This window comes from Gossypium hirsutum, chromosome A06, assembly GCF_007990345.1.
Source record: "Gossypium hirsutum isolate 1008001.06 chromosome A06, Gossypium_hirsutum_v2.1, whole genome shotgun sequence".
Taxonomy (NCBI): Eukaryota; Viridiplantae; Streptophyta; class Magnoliopsida; order Malvales; family Malvaceae; genus Gossypium; species Gossypium hirsutum.
The window spans coordinates 18,734,154-18,758,194 of NC_053429.1; the positions used below are offsets into that span (position 1 = coordinate 18,734,154).

Genomic DNA, 24,041 nt, shown 5'->3' on the forward strand with positions numbered 1-24,041 from the left:
TCTAGAGTAATTTCCTGCAACCAAATATGAATGTTAGGCAGTTTCCACAAGTGTACCGGTCAGGTTGTAATATAGTTTTTTTTATAATGAAGTAGGTGAGTACTCCAAGGATTGTACCTAAGGGAGGTGATCGCGTGATTTCGTGATAGGTTTTAAATATTTATAATTACCCATTCTTGAACTAACTATTATTGCGATGTAGGCAAGTGTACCTATCGAACAGTAGTATAGCTTTAGCAAGACCAGATTGTCGAACCCAAAGGAACTAAAAGTACTAGTAATGACTATCTTTTTATTATCTAGCCTAAGAATAAAGAGGTTTTTGTTTTAACTAACTAATTATCTAAACTAAGAACGCACAGAGAATGGAATTGGGGAATTGCTTTTGGGAAAATCGATTGAATGAAGACAATACCTAAGGAAAAATCCACCTAGACTGTACTTGTTATTCTGGCTCCGAATCGGACGATTTATACATTTAACTTGTTCCATAGAGATCCCTAAGTTATGTTATTATCCCTATTCAAGACTAATAATGTCTAATCCCTAGATTGAATAACCGAGACTTTTCTCTAATTAACACTCTAGGGTTGCATTAACTTGATCTATGGATCCCCTTATTAGGTTTCACCCTAATCTGGCAAAATCTTATCACCCTATGTCTAGGCGCGCAATCAACTCCGCTTAATTATAACAAATGTACTCTTAGACAGGGTCTATTCCTCATCTGAATAAGAGCTTGTCTTGAATCAGTATCCTGGGCTATCAAACTAAGAATTAAGAACACATAATTAAGAACAAGTTAAATATTTATCATATGATTCAGAAAATAATAACAAGATTCATCTTAGGTTTCATTCCCCTTAGGTATTTAGGGATTTTAGTTCATAACTAAATAAGAAAACATCTCAGAATAATAAAGAATACAAAACATAAAGAAAACCCAAAACTCCTGAAAGGGAAATTGAGGAGAGATCTTCAGTCTTGATGATGAATCCAGCTTCTGAGATGGATCAATCGGCTTTCTTGGAGTAATTCCTTACCCCTTATTCTCCATCTCATTTTCTTCCTTCTCTAGGGTGTATTTATAGGCTTTGGAATGCCTAGAAGCCCTCAAAATTAGCCTTTTCTGAATTGGACTCAACTTGGGCTCGGTAGAGACACGCCTGTGGCACACGCCTGTGTTCGATTACTTTAGGCTGTGCTCGAGCCTGCCAAATTGACACGGCCGTGTGGTCTGCCCATGTGAGGAGGTCCAGGCCATGTTGATTTCGTACTTTGGCCCATTTTCTCCGTTTTTTGGCCCGTTTCTCATTTTTTTCACTTTTCTATGCTCTCCTAAGTGTAAAACATGAAATTAAAGCATTAGGAGCATCGAATTCACCAATTCCAATGGAAAATCACCCATAAAATGTGTTAAACATGGGGTAAAAATATGTATAAATTACGGTTTATCAAATACCCCTACACTTAAGTATTTGCTTGTCCTCAAGCAAAATTCTCAACTCATAATCAAAATAAATTCTTCCCAACTTATAATTTCTATCGATAATATCTCACATTAATCCATAAGTAATCATAAATTGAGAATTCAACTAAAATATCATAAAAGTTCCAAACATTCCAAGTTGAGCATTTTATTCATACAAACATAGGTGTCTCCCCTCATCTAAGAAATTACCTTTGATCTAGAATATCACAGAGTTTTACATCTTCACTAAATATTCACTCAAATCACTCGAGGTGTTTAAGGACAATAAATGAAGCATTCAATAGTCAATAATGAAAAGTCATTACCATAGGCTTGCATGAAAATCAAATCTCCACCACTATAATTTAAGATGATACATCAATCAAAAGGTCTTTAGAGGGTTGTAATGAGTCTTGGTTAGGGGGTGTGGTCACAAGCTGAAAGAAAGGGTTAGAATCTAGGTTGAAATGAAAAATTTCCTAACTAGAAAAAGTGTTAATCTTCACTTGCATACAACAGAGCTTCTTCTTAGAATATGGAATTACTAATAAATATACATAGTTTTTTTTTTAATTTTTTTAAGAACAAGTTAAATAACATAGACTAACTATTAAGAACAAAACATAGTTAAGCAATCCATTCAACTCAAATCTTGACAAAAATAGGGATTAATTTAGGGGATTTCAATAATAATGGGTTAAGGGTTAATATTAAGGGTAATACAAAGCATGGTTTGTTAGGCTTAAGGGGGTTTACTAGGGGTTAATCGTGGAGGTAGGCTTTTCATGGCATGAGTGGGTTAATCCTAAGTGCCTTAATCATTTTGACATATCAAATCAAATGGTGTGGTCTCGACATGCATAATCAAGCAAGTTCTAGAATAACAGTTCAATACTGAAGCACTCAAAGCAATAATAAAAGTGAGCATGAAGGAATTAATAGATGCTCAAAAGGCTCAAAAATCTCACAAAAATTATGGCTTTTTGATGTTAAAACTTGTGAATTCCAATTCAAAGTAATACCTAAACTTTAGGGAAACAACCTAAGATTTTAAATTCTTAAAAATCAACTCATTATGCTTGATTCTCTAATGTCTTAAAGTTTAAACAATCAATGCATAATTGCCTATGTTTTAATTCAAGATATATCAATCAAAATCATAAATCAATTAAAATTTATCCTAAATATGATATGAGAGCTTTTCAAGGGAACAAGGCAGTTATTCAAGGATTTTTCTGATAATGAAATAAATTCCCCTTCCCTACACTTAAGATGTACATTGCCCTCAATGTACAAAGATAGATATTAGAGTATAAAAATAAGATAGGGATAGAACTGAAACTTCCTGTATGATGAATTCCTCGAATTGGAGTTTTGGAGAGTAATCTGTTCGAGAGTGGAGGAGGATACTCCGGTGGTCGTAGAGGTTCATTAGTCCATAAGTCTTGCGCCACAAGAATATTATATCTAGTGGTAGCTATGGTCGTGGTCGAGCAGGACATGGCAGTCGTGGAGAACCTTTCCCGGTGGAGTTTTAGTTCCTATGTGATGATGAGCTTAAGAGCTAGATATAACTGTGATAAAATCAGGAACTTTTTAGGGGATATTAGGAAGAATAATTACTCATAAAGAAATAACCGAAATTAATAATTAAAAATAAAATTCTAAAGTCTAACAAAAATAAAAAGTAGTTTTAATAAAAATTAGGATAAAAACATAAAATTATAAATAAATGTTTTTAAACATCTTCATCGTTGGATGGTTCGCGAGGTGGGACTGGCAATGAGATGTGGAGGTGCTGACAAATATGCTATAGAGTAGCATCAATGTTGTCAAATTGTTGAAAACACTGTTACTCGAATCGAGTGAGGCGCTCAGAGATGTCAATGTATGAAGCCGCCGCATGAACTGGACGAGAGGGTGGTGGTGGCTGAGTCGGTGGGTCCTCGTGCTATGGGGGGACATCATCAGGAATGTCCTTGTCGGCTTCCTCTTCGGTAGATTGGCCGAGGCGATACTGGGGAGGGTAGGTTCCTCGGCGCCTCTCGATCATCCTCATGCTAAGCATGCTCGAGATGCCTTGTGGAGACTTCTGGCCGATGAGGGTGAGGGATGATTCTTGGGCCGCAGTGTTGAGGAGCCCGAAGTGTCGCGCCAGCTGAGTCACGTAGGGGCCGATGGAGATGACCCCCTTCCTATGCCGCTCCGTCTGGTCCTAAATCGCGAGGGCGATGAAATAGGCAAGGTTGATGACGTGCCCGTGCGACATGCACCATAAGAAGTAGGCGTCATGGGTGTTGATGACGCCAGTGCTCTCTCGCCTTCCTGTAATCGTGTGAGTTAAAATAACGTGTGAGTACCTTAGGATGTTGGGAGAACTGATGCCTTGGAGTAGCTAGGATTGTAGGAAGCCGCGCCAGGGGCCAAAGTGTGCCAGCACTTCGAGGGAGAAAAGTGTATGTGGTGAGTGAGAGCATGTAGTTCATTTTCCTCCTTGAACTCCTCCATATATAAGCCTAGTGCAGCACCAAAATCTAGGACGCTTAGCTAGCAGACTAACCCGCATAGGCGAAATTGCACCGTGCATGGATCATCGTAGTTCGTCATTACGGTCTGGAGATGGAACGTTGAGCATAGTTCCATAGTGAGCTCGAGGTATGTTGGTTCGATGATCCCAAAGAACAGCTCCTAAGGGTCAGTGGTTAAGAGGGCCCGAATCGCATTAGCCAACTGAACTTGTCCTACGGCGGCCCAGTCGATGCAGCGGCCCGTAATTAAAGGTCGGGCCCGAAGTATCTGGAAAAGTTCTTCCTGGGGCCCTCGGGGGAACTGTAGGAGAAGGTGACGAATTTCCGCGGTTGGACCTGTGGAAGAGGACGCTCCCCTTCTCTTCTTTGAAGCAGGTACGACGGTTTTCTTTCCTCTTGAAGACGACATTGTGTACCTGCAAGTGGAAACATCAATTCATCTTTTGATGAGTGGACAATTTATAATATATAAAAGGAATGCGAGTAAATTCGAAAAGGAAAATGCATAAATATATTCAGCCACAATTACTAAATTCAATTAAAACAATAAGTTCAATGACCCATTTCTTTGTGGCATGAGCATGGTAATATAAGTAAAAATGGCAAGGAATGGAATGCAAAATACTATATGAATGAAAAGAGATGTCAACACAATATGCATGATTATTTCAACTATCCTAGCCATGAATATTCACTTCTAAGTAATTAAATGAAGTGTAGGAATCATGTAATGAGTAAGATTTTAAACATGAGAAAGATGATAACTTGTTTGATAAATGAAATTTATGTGATTATCAATATGGAAATAACATGAAAAATATAGATTAATATGATAAATAGCATTATAAATCAATGAAATAAAAGAAAAATGAGTAAACAAACGCTAAGGGAAGAGATTGAGCGTCGAGAATGGAGTTGTAGGCAGCGCACGGGCGTGGCAGGGAGGCCGTGTGGAGTTGCAGCGGCTAGGGTTAGGGTTTTTGAATGGGGAAGAAAGTGAATAGTGTAGGGTATTTATAGATTTTTGGGCCACATGGCCCGGGCAAACGCCCGTGTTCCCCAATTTCAGCCCGTACGATTCGCGAATTTTGAATTTGGGCACCTTTGACATGTAGTAGACGCCCGTGTACGTCGGGCGTGTAAGACCACATGGCCTTGTCGCATGACCGTTTCTAGCTTCGTTCGCTTCTCCCACGCCCGTGTCAATCTAACAGGTTCAACCACGGGTGTGAGACACGGGCGTGTCGCACGCCCGTGTTGTTTTGGCAGGCTCGACCACGGCCATGTCGCACGGCCGTAGCGTTTTATCGTAGCCCATGTTTGGGAAAATCCTTGCCCTGTTTTCACACTGCCATAAACACGCCCGTGTGCTTGGCCGTGTCTCTGTGGAAAACCTGTATTTAAGAGCTCCGTTAGTAAGTTAGGGGTTGAAGACTAAATTTTAAAAGAAGTTAATATAGTCAGTGCTCGGGTTGCCTCCCGAGAAGCACTTATTTATAGTTTAAGCTCGACTTATCTCTTTGTTGAATGATCATAGTGGTTCGAGGAGTTTATACTCCTCATTCCTGCTATCAATCTTAAAATAAGGTTTTAAACGGGTGTTGTTTACCTTAAAAGTGCCGAACTTGGGATGACTCACCTCCACCGTACTGAATGGAAAAATGCTGAGTACCATAAGAGAGATTTCTTCATTCGGTGTGGCAGTGACAATGTGAGGATCTGCGACATCTAATAAGACTTTATCTCCAACTTTAAGTTGATTTGGAGAGGTATCAAGCTTGTATTGACGTAGTTTCGGTTTATCGTGTGTTCTCAGTTTATGTGTTCGCCATTCATCTAGCTCCTCTATTTGCAGCCTTCGTTCTTTATGAATAGATCCTTTACTATTGTTTGAGAGTGGCTCATGTACTTCCTTCAGACTTATCTCCTGCAAAGTGGGTTGTATCATGTGGTCATTTTTAATAGAATGGTTTAGACGATCACCTTTAATTTCTGATGTGTTGTCAAAATTGCGAGCTTGAAGGGTGAGTGTTTCGTCTTCTATGCGAAGCGTGAGCTCACCTGTGCCAACATTAATAATTGTTTTAGCAGTTGCTAGAAAAGGCCTTCCTAGAATTAAAGGAGTGTTGCTATCCTCTTCTATGTCTAAAATAATAAAGTCAACGGGAAATATAAATTTATCGATTTTGACTAGCACATCTTCAATAATACCCCTAGGAAATCTTATAGTTTTATCTGCTAGTTGAATGCTCATCCTAGTCTGTTTGGGTTTCCCGAGACCTAGTTGCTTAAACATTTTATAAGGCATGACGTTGATACTAGCCCCTAAATCAGCTAATGCATTATTAACATCTAAACTACTAATTAAGCAAGGAATTGTAAAACTCCCTAGATCTTTTAGTTTGTTTGGTAGCTTATTTTTCAGAATAGATGAGCACACTGCGTTTAGCTCCACATACGATGCCTCGTCCAACTTCCGCTTATTTGCTAAAAGCTCTTTTAAAAATTTCATTGCGTTTGGCATCTGCGATAGGGCTTCAATAAATAGTAAGTTAATATGAAATTTTTTTAAGAGTTTAAGGAATTTACCAAATTGTTCATCTGAGCGATCTTTCCTTGTCGCGTTGGGGTATGGCACATGAGGTTTATATTCGACATTCACCGTTTTGTTTTTATTGTTATCTACCTCACCTTGACCTTTGCTTACCACAGTTTCTTGCCTCGGTTCTGGTTCAGGCTCAACAAATCCTTCTTCATCTTGAATATTTATTGTGTTGAGCTGTTCCCTTGGGTTGGGTTCAGTATTACTTGGCAAGCTACCTTGTGGTCTTTCAGAAATTAGTTTGGAAAGCTGGCCTATCTGAGTTTCGAGCCCTTGGATCGACGCTTGTTAATTTTTAAGTGTTGTCTCAGTGTTCTGGAAACAAGTTTCTGACACCGAAATAAAATTTGAGAGCATCTCTTCAAGGTTCGGCTTCTTTTCCTGTTGGTAGGGTGGTTGTTGGTAGCCTAGAGGTGGTTGTGGTCTTTGATTTCCTTGACTGCTCCACGAGAAATTAAGGTGGTTCCTCCAACCTGCATTGTAAGTGTTACTATATGGATTGTTTTGAGGTCGAGGATTATTACCCATGTAGTTTAATTACTCGTTATCCATGTTGTGGCCATAAGGTTGGTATTCCGAATGGCTTGTTCCACATCCACTTGCTTCGCACTGCATTACTAGGTGAACCTACGAAGAACTAAGAAAACCATCAATCTTTTTATTTAAGAGTTCTACCTGATTAGAGAGCATGGTGATCGAATCGACGTTATAAACATCGGCTATTTTTGTTGGCTTTGTTCTCATGACTTGCCACTGATAGTTATTCAGTAACATCTCCTCAATAAACTCATAGGCATCTTCAGGTGTTTTATTATTGATGGTTCCACCAGCATCTGCGTCAACCATTTGTTGAGTCGAAGGATTCAGACCATTGTGGAATGTTTGTACTTGGAGCCAAAGCGGTAACCCATGGTGAGGGCACCTTCTCAAAAGGTCCTTGTATCTCTCTCATGCATCGTAGAGTGTTTCTAAATCCATCTACACAAAAGAAGAGATACCATTACGTAATTTAGCCATTTTAGCCGGCGGAAAATATTTTAGTAAAAATTTTTCGGCCATTTGTTCCCAAGTAGTAATTGACCCTTGTGGTAATGAGTTCAACCACTGTTTAGCTTTGTTCCTCAATGAAAAAGGGAATAACCGAAGACGAATGGCATCATCAGAAACACCATTAATTTTAAATGTATCGCATAGTTCTAAGAAGCTGGCTAAATGAGCGTTGGGATCCTCATCCTGCAAACCATCAAACTGAACAAATTACTGTATCATTTGAATAGTGTTAGGTTTTAATTCAAAAGTATTTGCAGCTACAACAGGTCTAACTATGCTCGATTCAGTTCCTGTTAAAAAAGGTTTAACATAATCATACATAGTGCGTGGAGCAGGATTTTGATTAACCGCAATTGCAGGAGGTAGTTGATTGCCTTGGTTTTCAGCCATCTCTTCGGTTGGGGGTTGAGTATCGTCTTCTTGCTCGTTCTCTGTGTATCTTAAGCTTTACCTTATTTCTCTTTGATTTCTGCGAACTGTACGTTCAATTTCTTCGTCAAAAAGTAATGGTCCTGATGAGTTTCTTCTAGTCATAAACTATAAAAACCTGCCAAGAGAGGGAAAAAGTAGATTAATAAATAATAATAATAATATTAAATTAAGTTGCAAGAAAAATAAATGGCTAAAGTAATAAAAATTGAGCGTTCCTAATATCTTAGTTCTCCGACAACGACGCCAAAAACTTGATCGCGTGATTTTGTGATAGGTTTTAAATATTTATAATTACTCGTTCTTGAACTAACTATTATTGCGATGTAGGCAAGTGTACCTATCAAACAATAGTATAGCTTTAGCAAACTGGATTGTCGAACCCAAAGGAACTAAAAGTACTAGTAATGGCTATCTTTTTATTATCTAGCCTAAGAATAAAGAGATTTTTGTTTTAACTAACTAATTATCTAAACTAAGAATGCATAGAGAATGGAATTGGAGAATTGCTTTTGGGAAAATCGATTGAATGAAGACAATACCTAAGGAAAAATCCACCTAGACTGTACTTGTTATTCTGGCTCCGAATTAGACGATTTATTCATTTAACTTGTTCCGTAGAGATCCCTAAGTTATGTTATTATCCCTATTCAAGACTAATAATGTCTAATCCCTAGATTGAATAACCGAGACTTTTCTTTAATTAACACTCTAGGGTTGCATTAACTCGATCTATGGATCCCCTTATTAGGTTTCACCCTAATCCAGCAAAATCTTGTCGCCTTATGTCTAAGCGCGCAATCAACTCCGCTTAATTATAACAAATGTACTCTTAGACAGGGTCTATTCCTCCTCTGAATAAGATCTTGTCTTGAATCAGTATCCTAGGATATCAAAACAAGAATTAAGAACACATAATTAAGAACAAGTTAAATATTAATCATACAATTTAGAAAATAATAACAAGATTCATCTTTGGTTTCATTCCCCTTAGGTATTTAGGGATTTTAGTTCATAACTAAATAAGAAAACATCTCAGAATAATAAAGAATACAAAACATAAAGAAAACCCAAAACTCCTGAACGGGAAATTGAGGAGAGATCTTCAGCCTTGATGATAACTCCAGATTCTGAGATGGATGAATCGGCTTTCTTGGAGTAATTCCTTACCCCCTATTCTCCGTCTCCTTTTCTTCCTTCTCTAGGGTGTATTTAAAGGCTTTGGAATGCCTAAAAGCCCTCAAAATTAGCCTTTTTCGAATTGGACTCAACTTGGGCTTAGCCGGGACACGCCCGTGGCACACGCCCATGTTCGATTACTTCAGGCCGTGCTCGAGCCTTCCAAATTGACACGGCCATGTGGTCTGCCCATGTGAGGAGGTCCAGGCCGTCTTGATTTCATACGTTGGCCCATTTTCTTCATGTTTGGCCCATTTCTGGTTCCTTTCACTCCCCTATGCTCTCCTAAGTGTAAAACATAGAATTAAAGCATCAGGAGCATCGAATTCACCAATTCCAATGGAAAATCACCCATAAAATACGTTAAACATGGGGTAAAAATATGTAGAAATTACTGTTTATCAGGAGGCGAGTACTAAATTCCTAAACGTTAATAGATCTAATTAGTAATTTAAAAAGATTACAACACAATAAAACATAAAGTGAAAAGAATTTATTTTTATAAGAAAATAAATAAAATTGTATAAAAGGATAAAAGACAGAGAACTAAGATGTTGACTCAATCAATACTAAGCATGGGAGACTAACTTGCTTCGGTGGTCATAACTAATTCTTACTTCGAGTTCTACTCAATCAACTAGTCATTAACCTAGCATGACCTCTCAATCTTTCACTAAACTAATGACTTGACAAGAACTACTTATCTCTCGACTTCATAGTCCAATTTTAGGGTAAGGGGTTCATGGATAAGCAATACCAATTTTGTGTTAATTCCCACCTAGCTGACTTCCTGGGGTTGTTAGGCTAGGGTTTAGGTTTTTCCCTATCCCAAACAGCTGATTCTATAAGAAACCTTACATAACAATTAATTACTCCCACATCCACTCGCTAATCCCCTATAAGAGGATTAGTTCCCCGTGGATCCTATAAATAATATAAACTTGATGGAGAAAATAAACATGAAAAATAGATCAAGAGTAAAAGTTTAGAGAAATCACGATTTGTATTGAATAATTGAAGTGTAGAAATCCACAAAGAGTTTGTTGAATCCGGAAGTCAGTTTCTCCAAAGAACACTAATGAAAATAAACTTGAAAATAAATCCTAAGTACAAAAGAAACTAAAAACTAAATCCAAAATTGAAAGAAAAATTCTAAGTTACAGAAGAGATGCCTCTCAAGTGTTTAAGGAAGCTTATTTATAATATTAGGGTTGACCATCGTCCTAGCCCTAGTTTGGCTGACATTTTTACATTAAATTTCATTGTGCAGACCAAAACGCCCTTAGCTCGTAAATTCTTTACGTATAGGGCTGGTGTCATGACATCCTCTGCTCTATGTCGCAACATTGATGGCATTTTGCTTAACTCAGGTTTGGATACAGGGCTGTGTTGCGACACCCTCTTGCTATGTCGCGACAGTGAAAGCATCTTACTATTATTGTATCCTGCTCACTAGAGGAGTCTATTGGCTCTGGCAAAAAAAGCCTTACACGAGGCCCGACCCATTTTCTAAAAGATCATTATTTTTTGGGCCTATATTTTTATCGAACACTCTTACTTTTCGGGTGGGGTGGCTCGACCCATGAACAAGTCTACTGCTCACTATGTTGCGACGTTGGACATCGGCGTTGCAACATGGTGACCATGCTAGTGTTCTCATGCCTCCGAATAATGTCCTGCACATTCACTAAGCACATTAGCCTTCCCTTAGGCCTACTTTGGCCCCTAAGGTCATATAAAAGGCTCAAATCACACTTTTTATTAATTGAAACCTAAAATTGAAAAACTAAATAAAACATAGTAAAATTGCTTATATTCAAGCTCCTTAAGTACAAAAACTAGTTTAATTTGTTACAACAAATTGCGACAGATCAATGCGTATAGTACGTATCTCATCTTTACTTTACTCATACACTTACTAATTATTATAGATATCATCATCCTTTATATATATACTTGTACTTGAACAATCCACATATAAGAGTTAGGATAAAGACTCACCTGATACTCACTTACAGTAGTTCAAAGCTCCAGACTCAAACATTCTTCTTAAACTAGCAACAAGTATTGCTTAAAGAACATATATTCACCATAACAACTCTTATACATTCAATTTACTGGTCATCTCAGTTGAAAATAACCCCATGCAAGACCTTGTACTTAAAGCTTTACTATTCATATATATATCTTTTACAAACTTACTCTTTCAAAACACCCAAAATGTAGAGCTGTAATACTTACCCGAAGATGGAATGACCATTGATTAAACTAAGAACCATAGCTTTTAGCTTAATAAGGAAAAGATACCTTTGGATTAAAGGAAAAGAACCAGAGAGTAGTGTATTCAAGAAAGAAGAACATCTTTTCAGAACCTTTCACACACACACACACACACACACACACATACACATATTACATATTTCTTCATAGTGGAACTTAACAAATGTCACACATTTAAGAATTTATCTTCATTGTCTACATTTTCCAAGAGAAACATAAATCAGAATCCGACATTATAGATATCAAACTAGTCTATCTAGTTGGTTCCTAACCAGGTTACCTTACAACCTAACTAGTACAGTACTTTAGACAAACAAGACATACTATACCTTTGGCGCTAACTCATACCATAATTACCTTTTCACTTAACCAGATATTTCTCTTTAAATAGAAGAATAATCTAAAATAAAATCTTCACTTACTCACACAACGGTTATTATACGTCCACACTTATATGCCAAAAGAAACATATGGGCAAATTACACTTCACCAAATAAATTATTTAACTAGAATATGCCTAAATCTCGGACCCACCAAACTTGGGATGTGATGCCACATCTTAGGAAAAGGGAAACTCCGATAGAGGGGGGCAACCGCCCCATTTTGATGATTAAAGATTATTTTTTTGGGGATAGTAAAACGATGAATTTGGGATGATTTTTTTTTAATATTTGGATTAGACTAACATTAGTATATATATAGGTAGTTTGTATTCAATTTTCTATACAGGAACCCTACACGAGGAAAAGCATTACATTTACGAGATTTAAATGAACAAGGAAAGAGAAACCCACCATAAGGCTACAATAACATTACGATCAATTGAGTACTTTATTTCTTGTATTTTTGAGGGTTGCACATTAGGGCCAATGTGCTATCTAAAGTGTGGGGGTAACATAGGATGTTTAATTTTTATATTTTTATGCTTTTTCTTTTCTTTTCTTTTTTCTTTTCCAAAGTGTGTTAAGCTTGTAGAAATACAAGTGATTGGTTAGGAGCATGTATTTAGGTTTATTGTGTTTATTTTAAATTTTCAATTATTAGACTACTAAGTTCTATATATTACACTGTAAATAGGCATTTAGTAATTCAACGATATTTTATGAAAATGTATCGATACCATTTTGACACTCTGTTTTGTTTGGATACTGTTCATTTGGTCAAGTATTGATACCAATTACCAAAGTATCGATACTTATCTCAATATGGTAAAAAGCTCATCTAGCAAATTCAAAAAGTTACCTAACCACAAAAGACAATAATTTTATCCAGTTAAACACCCAAATAACTAACCAATAAGCCATTCAAAGGCACTATAATCAAGTTCACTCATTTAAGTAGCCTAATTTAAAATTCACATAATAATAATCATCAATTCAAGTTCCATTCACTAACAATAATAGCCATAATAAAACATGCATAAAGACTTGCAATACCAAAGCATTATAACCAACATTAACCTTAAAGATTCACCTACCAAAAACCAATTTTAGTATACATTCAAAGCTAACCATTCAACTAGATATAACATTATAACATAACATTTAACATATTAACAACTAAATCCTATATACTTGCCACATCCCAGGACGAAATATAAAAACTACCAAAATGCTGGATAGAGCTTCCTATCGATCCGTCTGATTAGTCCGCAACTTGACAACTAGAAAAGAGCATGAAGGAAACAAATAAGATTAAAAATCTTAGAAAGCCCATAGTTTAAATATCAAACTAACTTACATTGATTGATAAATATATACAAAGAAATAATATATACAAATCCTGATATTCAAGTACAAAATTCACAAATTACACTAGTTCATGTTTTCATATAAAAACATATAATCATAATCTTCATCTCAAATAACTTATCACATTCATAACCAACATTTCATCAATATAAATGTTCTCATATATAAACAAATAACATCTAACATCTTGAATAAGTATCAACATTTACATCCATAACTTAATTGTACCTTCCATTAACATTTAGGCCGATGAACTAACTAACCCGACTCGGATACTCGGGTAACTACACCACACCAGAGGCATCATTGATGCAATATAGAGGCACTAAAGTGCAAATAGAGACACCGTAGTGCAAATCAGAGACACCAAAGTGTAACAGAGGCACCAAAGTGCAAATCCCGTACAAGCGTGCATTCTAACCCTATTGGCATGGCAACCGTATCCTAGTGGTTACTATGTTCAATCAGGCATTACATGTAATTTCATTTCCATTTAGACATATTCATAATTCAAAGGCACTTCATTAATTCCATAAACACACTATACTCAATATATCATCTTCAAATAAATACAATTTCAAGCATTGCAACAATCAAATATTTGCTTTCGTTCGTACTCATTTGCAATAATAGATGTCACATAGATAACTAATAAATTAGTCACATGAATACTAATAATTAGAAACTAGTAGCATAATATTTATAAGTTCACATGTACAATTTAAAGCACTATGAACGTACCTACAATTATTTCCAATTAAAAGCAAGGACTACTCTGTGGTTTTCCCTTTTTCCTCTGTTATTGTCTTTTTGATTCGGTTTTTGATCTATATAATAATTAAATACAATCTATTAATTACACAAACATTTCACATCAATTCAATACATATGACCCTTAAATTTTCATTCACTACACATTTCCCCTAAACTTTCACATTATTCACAATTTAGTCCCTACCTTCAAAATTCCAAAATTAACAAAACTTCGTAACAAAACATGCTAGCCGATTTTTTGCCCTACTATATTCATCCTTCATTTATACTAATTTCACAAAAATCCCCTATTAATTATAACATTTAATCAATTTAATCCTTTACTCAAAAATTAACAAAAACTACTTTATAATTTACCCATAACCAACAACTAATAACTCTAATTCATCCTTTAACATCATAATATCAAGATTTCATCAATGGTACATTTCAAAATTCTAAGCTATGAGTTAGTTGGACCTAGTTGTAATGATCTAAAAAATATAAAAGTTATAATAAATAAGTTAAAAATAAGCTTACAGGCAAAAACTTGAGCTAGCCGAACTTAAAGATCCAAAAATGGAGTTTTTTCTTCTTCTTTAATTTTTGGTGGAACACTTTGTAAAGATGATAACTAATTTTTTTATTTTATTTTACTTAGGTAAATTTTATAATTACCATTTTACCCTTAGTTCTAATCTTACAATTTTAACAATTAAAAGTGTCATAACTGTTTATCTTTAAACCTTATGGACTATTTATTTCATAAGTCCTCATCTGTTTAGTAATTAAAATATCAAGTGAATACAATTTTATAATTACTAAGTTTTGTGTCTTCGACAATTTAGTCCTTTTTATTAAATTAACTAACTAAACAGTGAAATTTCTTCACCAAAACTTAATACGACTCTAATGTAACTCCATAAATATTAATTAAGCCATAAAACATGGCCTCAAGTATAGGAATTGTAGTCTCGAAATCACTATTTTCGACACCACTAGAAAACATGATATTACATTGTGGTTTGTAACACCCCTAACCCGTCTCCGTCGTTCAATTAGGGTTACAGAGTAGTACCGGTTAATCAAAAAACATTTAAACATCATAACATTAAATAAATCAATCTCATTCAAAACATATCAAACTTTGGTCCCTAAATCGAGCCTTTGAGGTGCTAAAAAATAGTTTAGAGGCAATTCGGGACTAGTTTGAAACAAAATAAAAGTTTTAAGAAAAAGTTACAAAAATGTGAAAACAGGGGTCACACGACCATGCGGCCAGGCTGTGTGACATAGCCCAGGTCGTGTAACAATTGAACAAAGGGACACATGGCCTTGTCCTCACCCATGTAACTTACTAAGTAGGGTTACATGGTCGTGTCGCAGGCCGTGTAACTCTCTGAGTTGCCACACACGGCCGTGTGCCAGGCCGTATAACTCACTGACTTGAAACACTAGGAAATCTCAAATGACACATGGTTGTGTGATAGCATGTGTACCAGGCCGTGTGATCCCAAAAAATTGACCTAAAATCAAGCCATTTCAAATTCAAATAATACCTAACCATTCATACCATTTGGGCATACATCCAAGGGATTTAAAACATTATATACACACGTAACATACTAATTCAAACATCCTAATTCATCTAACCAATATGCCATTCAAAGCATCACAATTGTACCAAAACATCTTTAAATTAAACATGAAAATATTGCCATATTCCAAGCATGAAAACCTAGTTCAATTACCTATCAAAGGAGATCACATATGACCAATTACAAGCCATTCCAATCATACCAAAAAGGACCTTATATACAAGCACCTACAAGTGACCAAATGACATAACTTGGTAAGGTTTTAAGGTTTATTAAACCAAACATAAACTTCAAAGCATATGCATTCTAAAACATCTATTACACATCCATGAACTACCATTACAAAATACCTATACATGCCATTATTAACCTCGGCCAAAATACTTTAAAACTACTGAAATGATTGTTGGATACTCCGACGAGCTTCCAACCAATTGAGCTTCTAATTATCTATAAAATAAAGGAAAGTAACTACATAAGCAATGAGTGCTTAGTAAGCTCGAATAAACTTAAACATAACTTACCATTTCATTAACACAATTCCTAGATTAAGCATAAAATCATTACCAATGCCATAAGCTTAGTATAAGCTTGTACAACATCATCAAACTCACAAGTTAGTAAGCTCATTCATGATACATATAAACTTAACCATAATATAAGTAAATTTCCAAATGCACATCATTTAACTCACCAACCTTTTCACAAGATCATAATTCATTCCATTTGCATACTTATCGTTTCATTTCCTTTTCATACCCACTGAACCATCTATAATTGCATTGAATGCTTCGGAATACTTACACATATAGTGTGCCTTTCCATATAACCGTAACCTTTCCTTTACATCTATGCTCACACGAGTTGTGAAATGGGCTTGCTCACACGAGCTATGGAGAATCCAAAACAAATGCAGGATCTTAGAAATCGGTAGGACATTAAAGACTAGCACCCAAAACATGAAATCCCTAATGCCATGTCATTCGTATCCTAAGAATTCTTAAGGTTCAAATGGGATTTGTTATCAGTCAATTATTTATAACATTGCTACATTTATAATTTCAAGTTCATTCATAGTAACACAACATAGCAATTAATCAATTTAACTAACATTAATATGATTATAGTTCACACGAACTTACCTCGATAAATAGGGTCATAGTAGTAGAGTCGAATTAATCCAAAGTTTTAGCCTTTCCTCGATTTAAGTCTGATTGTGGTTTATCTTGATCTAAATAAATAATTTCATTCAATTAAGTACTTCTAGTATTCAATTTAATCCATAATCCATATTTATGTAAAATTTAGAAATTACCCCTAAGATTTTAACTTTTCAGAATTTAGTCCTTAAGCTCATAATTTACAGTTTAACCATTTTAATCCCCTATACAAGCTAGCCGAATTTCGTAAGGACTCATACCAACCCACTTAAATCATTATTTTATAATTTTACCATGAACTTTTACTAATTTCACAAATAAATCCCTAAATGCAATTTCATAAAAAAATCACTTAACAAAACATGTTTATATTACAACCAAGATTAATAATCTATCAAATAACTTCAAAACCTATTAAAAAAACCATGGAAAGTCCTTCAACCTTTAACAGTTTTACAAATTAACCCTCGGGCTAGCTAGATTATGCTAAAACGAAGTCAAAAACATAAAAATCATTAAAAATGGGGCTTGAAAACCTACCATGCAAGGGTACAATGCTTGGTCGAACCTTTCTCTTCTCTAATAGCTATTTTAGGGTTCCAAATAGGAAAAAGAATAAATATGATAACTTTGTTTTATCTTTTCTTCACTTAATTTTCTTTTTAATTACTAAATTACTACTTTACCCTTATCATTAATCAATAATTTCAATAAAACATTGTCCATACACATCCACTAACTCTTTAAATGGTATAATTACTATCTTAGCCCATTAATTTAAAATTTCATAGCCATTTGACCCCTTTAACTAATAGAACTCAACTTTTTCACCTTTTATGATTTAGTCTTTTTAACCTAATTATCCATTTAAACTTTAAAATTTCTTAAAAAAATTTTAATATGACCTTAATAAAATCCCGTAGACATTAAATATATATATTAAAGTAAGAATTCACTTTTTGGAATTGTGGTCTTGAAACCATTATTTTTGACACCATTGAAAACAGGTTGTTACATGGTTGCACAATATAGAAATGAATGTAACAGATTTATAGTATGTGTAAGGAAATAAGTGTTGAATCAACGGGATGCCTCGTGCCACAGCGAAAAAATTATTCTGGCGATCCAAACCAAGAATCCATGCACGAAGAATGAATCGGGAAGAAAAGGCTTGAAAAATATACCTTTCATACTCTAAAAATAGATAGGAACCACTGCTGTTTTAATCCCCTTCACACGCTGTCGATCCAAAGCTGTAACAGAATCGTCCCAGCCTTTACGTAGTCCACTCTTTTGTGAACAAACGAATAAAAACTCTCACTAAACATTTCAGATAGTTTTTTCAAAAAGAAATTCGGCTGCTAGACCTAGGTTCTTTTTCTTTTTGTGGTTAATGTTGGTTGACACTCTTCTGCACCTTAGGGTTTTTTTTATGATTCCTTTTATTTAATATCCCCTAAAAAAATGGAATCCTCCCTTTTTGGTGCCAGAATATATACGAAAATATCAAAGTGTAATATCCTTTCAAAAAGGATACTAATGTCCATATATATTTTATATTTGACTGAAATTAATTATTATAATACTTTATTTTATTAGTTTCGGTAAACAAATCATAATTAATATTTTATATGAATCTAATTCATACATTTATTTTAACTATGTTCTCTATTCTTGTACAATGAATTTGTACATATATTGTGTTTATTATTTTATTGTCAAATTAAATTAATTTAATAATTAATATAATTCTCGTGACAGTTAAATTTAATATCAACTATGTTTAGATTCTATTCGTTTCAACCACAGGGTGTGACCCTGTAGGCTCTTGTAACATTGGTAGTAATACTAGAATACTTCTAACGTTACAAGTAATGAGTGACATCTAACAATGCATCATCGCTACCCAAGTTACAAGAAGTCGTGGTTCAACATAAACTTTCTGTGATAAATTTTCATGTATTATATCCTTTTGTCCTTTATATCTTAATTGGACACAAGTCATAGAATAATCACACTTGAAAAGTCCAATCTCATGTTTCTTGATACCCAAAGTAGACTATAATAAACAAATACGTGTAATATCTTATATTAAGTTATTTGAGCATGACCATGCATTTCTAGTCTCACTTCATGAAGTGACCTAAGATATTGCTCCCATTATGTAGGAGGCAAATCCTATCTTGATCAATCATATCCCACTACATAGATTGTGGCATACCCAACATCAGTCTTTATAGTACAACCTGTTGTAGTAGACATTTGACAGTATCAAAATATACGACTCACTATGTTGGGACAATGATGATCTCAAGTCCAAGGATCATATACATAGTTATCACTATGAGTAATATTGTGATTATTATATAATAATCCAAGAAACATACTCATAGCGGGTTAGTCCAATATGTCGTTCTCTAACATATACTCATATATTGATTTTGACATCCCTATGTCAATGACAACACTTTGTCATCAATCAATTACATGTTAGTCTTAATGCATTATTGTTGTCCAAGCCCACAATAATACTCGACTAAAGACCTTTTAAGAATAATCATATTATTCTTAGGATATTATTATAAAACAATTTATTTATATACACAAAAAGGAAACTAAAATAATAATGACAATGCCTTATATTAATAAACAAGGTAAAACAAGTATGTTATTACAATCATCTCATGATTGGTCTTTGGGCATACTCTAACAATAAGAAGTGCCTCTGAATGATTGATTTACTAATATTATGAATTTAAATATGATGCCTAGTTGAACGTAGTAAATGGCTAGGATATGATTGGCATGCCAATAGTATTAGTATGCGTACTTGTACGGGATTGCACTTCAGTACCTCTATTTGGTCTTCGGTGACTCTGTTAGCATTTCTATACTTTGGTGTATTTTTGGGAAAAATCTGAGTATCCGAGTCAATTTGCTATAGTTCAGTAGGCCGTGATAATAAATGTTTTAGTTAAATCATTCATTGAACTAGATTTATGTTATTGAGCTGCTGTGTATATATATATATAAAAGTACGAATTGTTTTGATCTAAGCCATTGCAAATTATGAATTATATGATTGAATATTTTGGTACTAATGATATGTGATTTTGGAAATGGTTTTCAGGGTTACAATGATTTATGTTTAATTAGTGATCAATTATAAGTTAAGGTAAGTTAAATTGAATTTTAACTATAGATTTTCTAAGCTTCATATGCTTACTTATTTTGTTTTGTTTTCTGTAGTTAATGTTTTATGGAATAGGTCAAAGGAATCAACTTCAATGCTCACACTATCCAGACTCTTTTTGATAGCTTTTGTTTTAGTCATTTTGGTTTTTGGCATGTATATAGGGTTTGATGTTGTTATGGTTAACATGTTAGTTGAATTGTAATTAAGCTTTTATGGTTATGAATTGGTAAATTATGTTTTATGATGATATGTTTTTGGTATAGTAATGTTTGGTACACTTGTTATTAAGCATTGTTTTGGTTTGGTATCTTTTGAGATGTTTGAAATATGGTATGGCCAATTTGGTAGGTAACTTTTGATAATGGATAGGTATGTTTTGCCTTTGGCATGTAATTTTGGTAGTTGATATTTTGGAGGCATTGTTGTTAATTGTATAACATGTATGAGAATGTGAAATTTTAGGAGAATTATTTATTAATTTTGCTTATAAATTGTAGTGTCAATGAGGACAAATTGGTTTGACACATAAATTGTATGAATTTGGTATGTTTTAGGTGTGTTAAATGTGTTTTTAAATAAGTCATTTTGGTTGGAAATGGGATGGCTTGGTGTGTAAGTAAGAATGATTGTTTTGGCATGAAAATGAAGTCATTTAGCTCATATGGCCTGAAACACGGGCTATCATATGGTCATATGCCATACATGGCTGAGTGTTTTATTGACTTTAAGTGCATGATGAATTACACGATCACGAAGAGTCACACGGCTGTTACAGGACTTGGTAACACGGCCGTGTGACTTAACTTCGAAAGTACACACAGTCTGGCATACGGCTTGCGACACGATCGTGCGACCTAATTTCGAATCGCCACACAAGCAGACACTTAAGCAAGGACACGACCATGTGTCCCATACTTCGAATTGTACAAGTTTAGCCACACATCCATGTCTTTGTGCCACATAGGCTGGGATATGTCACACGGCCTAGCCACACGATCGTGTGACCCCTGTTTCCAAAATTTTCCAATTTTTTTAAATTTTTATGTTTTGTTTCAAATTAGTCATTGAACATTCCTGAATTATTTTTAGGGTTTTATGAGCTCGATTTAAAACCCTAAGTGCACTTATGTTATAAATTAAATGTGTATTTGAATGTTACTTTTTAAATTGATTAATAGTTTCTATTTGAAGTTAAATGTTATGAATTGTACTTTAAAACTACGTAACCTAATCTGGCGATAAAGATGGGCTAAGGGTGTTACACATATTTATATGTGTGAGAAGGGTTTTGTAAAGAGGTTCTTCTTTCTTGAATATCCTACTCTTTGATTCTTTTCTTTAGTTCAATGGCATCTTTTTATCCTTAACTTGAAAGCTAAGGTTCTTGGTTTAATCAGTGGTCATTCCATCTCCAGGTAAGTATTACAGTTCTGCATGTTAAGTTCTTAAAGAGTAACTTTGTATATAGGAGATAAACAGTAAAGCTTTAAGTACAGGGCTTTGCATGAGGTTGTCACCTATTGCGATGATAACTAAATATTGTGTATAAATATAAATAAGCAAATGCTGAGCAATGTCCCTCTATGATGCCTCTATTAGAGCAATTATATTGCTAACCAAATTGGTATATCACTAGATGAAAACAAGTGTAGAACCATGGGGTTGAGACCCATGGCATCCTATGATGAAAACAACATGGAGTAGCCTCCATAAAGATGAAGACTGGATTGGCATATCACGATACATGAAAGCAAGCACATCTATGTGGTTGAGACCTATGACAATATATGATTGTATGAATGTTCATGGTGTAGCCTTCAATAATGTGTAGATTGAATGGGCAGATCACGATACATGAATTTATATGTAAGTCCATGAGGGAGAAACCCATGGCACCTTCTGTGAAAGCTCGTCAGGACAGTAAACACGTGATTTTGTATGATGTTTTGGTGGCCTATTCTGTTTGGCCCTTGTGGCGTACTCTGTTAAGTCTGTCTGGTAGAAAATGATTGTTTGATCTTATGGTAAGTTCTGGATAAATGTTGATTGCTCTGTACTACTATGATAAAGTTTTGATAAGGCTAAAGTTAAAGTAGTTAATAGGATTTGTGATGTAATTTAGGAAGTCTTTGATAACTCTTGAAAAGGGTTATATGTCATGCCTTTAGACTTGGTTAATTATATATATTCAAGAGAATTTAGTTGTATTTTTGGATATTATATTAGTATATTTTAGGGCATTACATTAATGATCTTGGACTATCCTTAAATTTTATTATATGTTACTTATAATTGTTTGCGAGAAGGATTTGTTTGTTGATTGAGTGTAGGTGCAGAATGAGGAAAAATGAGTAAAGAAGTGAAGGTTTGTCGTGGCAAAAGGTTGGAGAGGTTGCCAACATGGATACTGTGGCAATGCCAAGAAGATACCTAGTCAGCATTTAACTGTTATCAGCCGTGCTATACGTGTATCAGCAAAATTAGCTTGAAATAGAGGGAAAAAGATCATGGAATGATGGGATCATGAGATGATGGACCTACTCTAAAGGAAGAGATATAAAACCTAAAGAAAAAATGAAAATGGAGAGAATTGGGAAACAATTGGAATAAAAGATCCTTGAACAAGAGTAGAAGATAACAATTAAGAACAAGACAAAGATGAAATAAAAAAAGAAGAAGGCAGTCTCTCTTAGCCAGTAGTAGACACTGCAACGCCGGAGCTGCGGGCTGGATAAGCTAAAGCTATCTTCTTGAAGTTCTTTCTTTACTTCATTATTTGCTGTTTCTTAAACTGAATTGATGAAAATGATGTTGAATGCTATTTTGAATCGGGATGTTATTTATCAACCCATGAGTTAATCTCTTAGGGTTGGGATTACTTGATGAAACCTTTATTTCTATTAATGGCTAAAGCCTAGATTAGTTTTAATTTACTACTTCATTCAATGGTATTATTGAATTGCATGTCTATAGGCTTTAGACATAGATGAATGTGCAACATGTTTACATAATTAATCTAATCCTGGAAAGGTTAGGTTAGGTTAGGTAGATCAAAATTGAATGATATGAGTGAGTGTTTACTCTAGACATAGAGCAGTGTCTCATACGGAAGGAACTAGAAAAAGTCGTAGGAACCATACTCAAGGCCTATAAACATATAGTGCTCTAGCTAAGGTAACTTAAGGTTTAACTCTTGAACGAAGCAAACCACAGTAAAATTATTCTAAACAGTAGAATAAGACTGAACTTGCTGAAGCATTATTGGTTAATGAGGGTAGGTTCCTAGTAATCCCAACCTTACAAATCAACATTGTAGATCCTTTATCCTTTGCCGTAGCATCTTTGTTTTCACATATTTAATTTTTTACTTGTTTGTTTTCCACATTTTATACAACATTATTCTCCTAATTGCCACTGCATTATTATTGTTTTTGCCTTAGCATTAATCTCACTTTATTATAATAACTTAACTATTTTATACCTAATCAATCCTTGTGGAGATGATCTCACTTATCACTTTATTACTTGATCTGACATGTATACTTGCACACTTCGCATATCATATTCACACGTGACAAGTTTTTTGCGCCGTTGCCAGGGATGTTGTTGCTCCATTCTATAATGTAGATGTTCACAACTACACTATCTCTAAGGAGTGGATGTTGTTGCTCCATTCCATAATACAAGGTAGAAAGATTAATATAGGTAAGATCATGTTCAACAAAGTCCATCGGTGCACGTAAAAGAATGTCAGGAGTCTTAATTAGTCACCGTGCTTTTCCAGTGCGTAAATGTTCAAGTACAGTCCAGTAAAGATGTCACCCCAAATAAAGGGGGCATTATAAGATTGATTGTTGCAAGGATTTCTGGGGAGGATTTTCCAGGGAAAATAACCTCCTGGCTCAGCCTCTACATCCTCTACACCTACATTTGCCACTACAACCACCTCCACTTCTAACAGTTTATTTGAGCAGTAAGTGCTCAGCTCATTGGAGAAATTGCAGAAGTAGAATAATCTTATCAAGACTCAACAGTTTTGGCATA

General features: G+C 34.8%; 1 non-coding gene across 1 annotated transcript; it reads left to right on the forward strand.

The window, feature by feature from the left end:
• Positions 1-7,505: 7,505 nt before the first annotated feature.
• On the forward strand, positions 7,506-7,612 carry LOC121231149 (small nucleolar RNA R71). The gene has a single exon (XR_005929217.1). It is a non-coding gene; the product is annotated as a small nucleolar RNA R71 (small nucleolar RNA).
• The last annotated feature ends 16,429 nt before the right edge of the window (positions 7,613-24,041 follow it).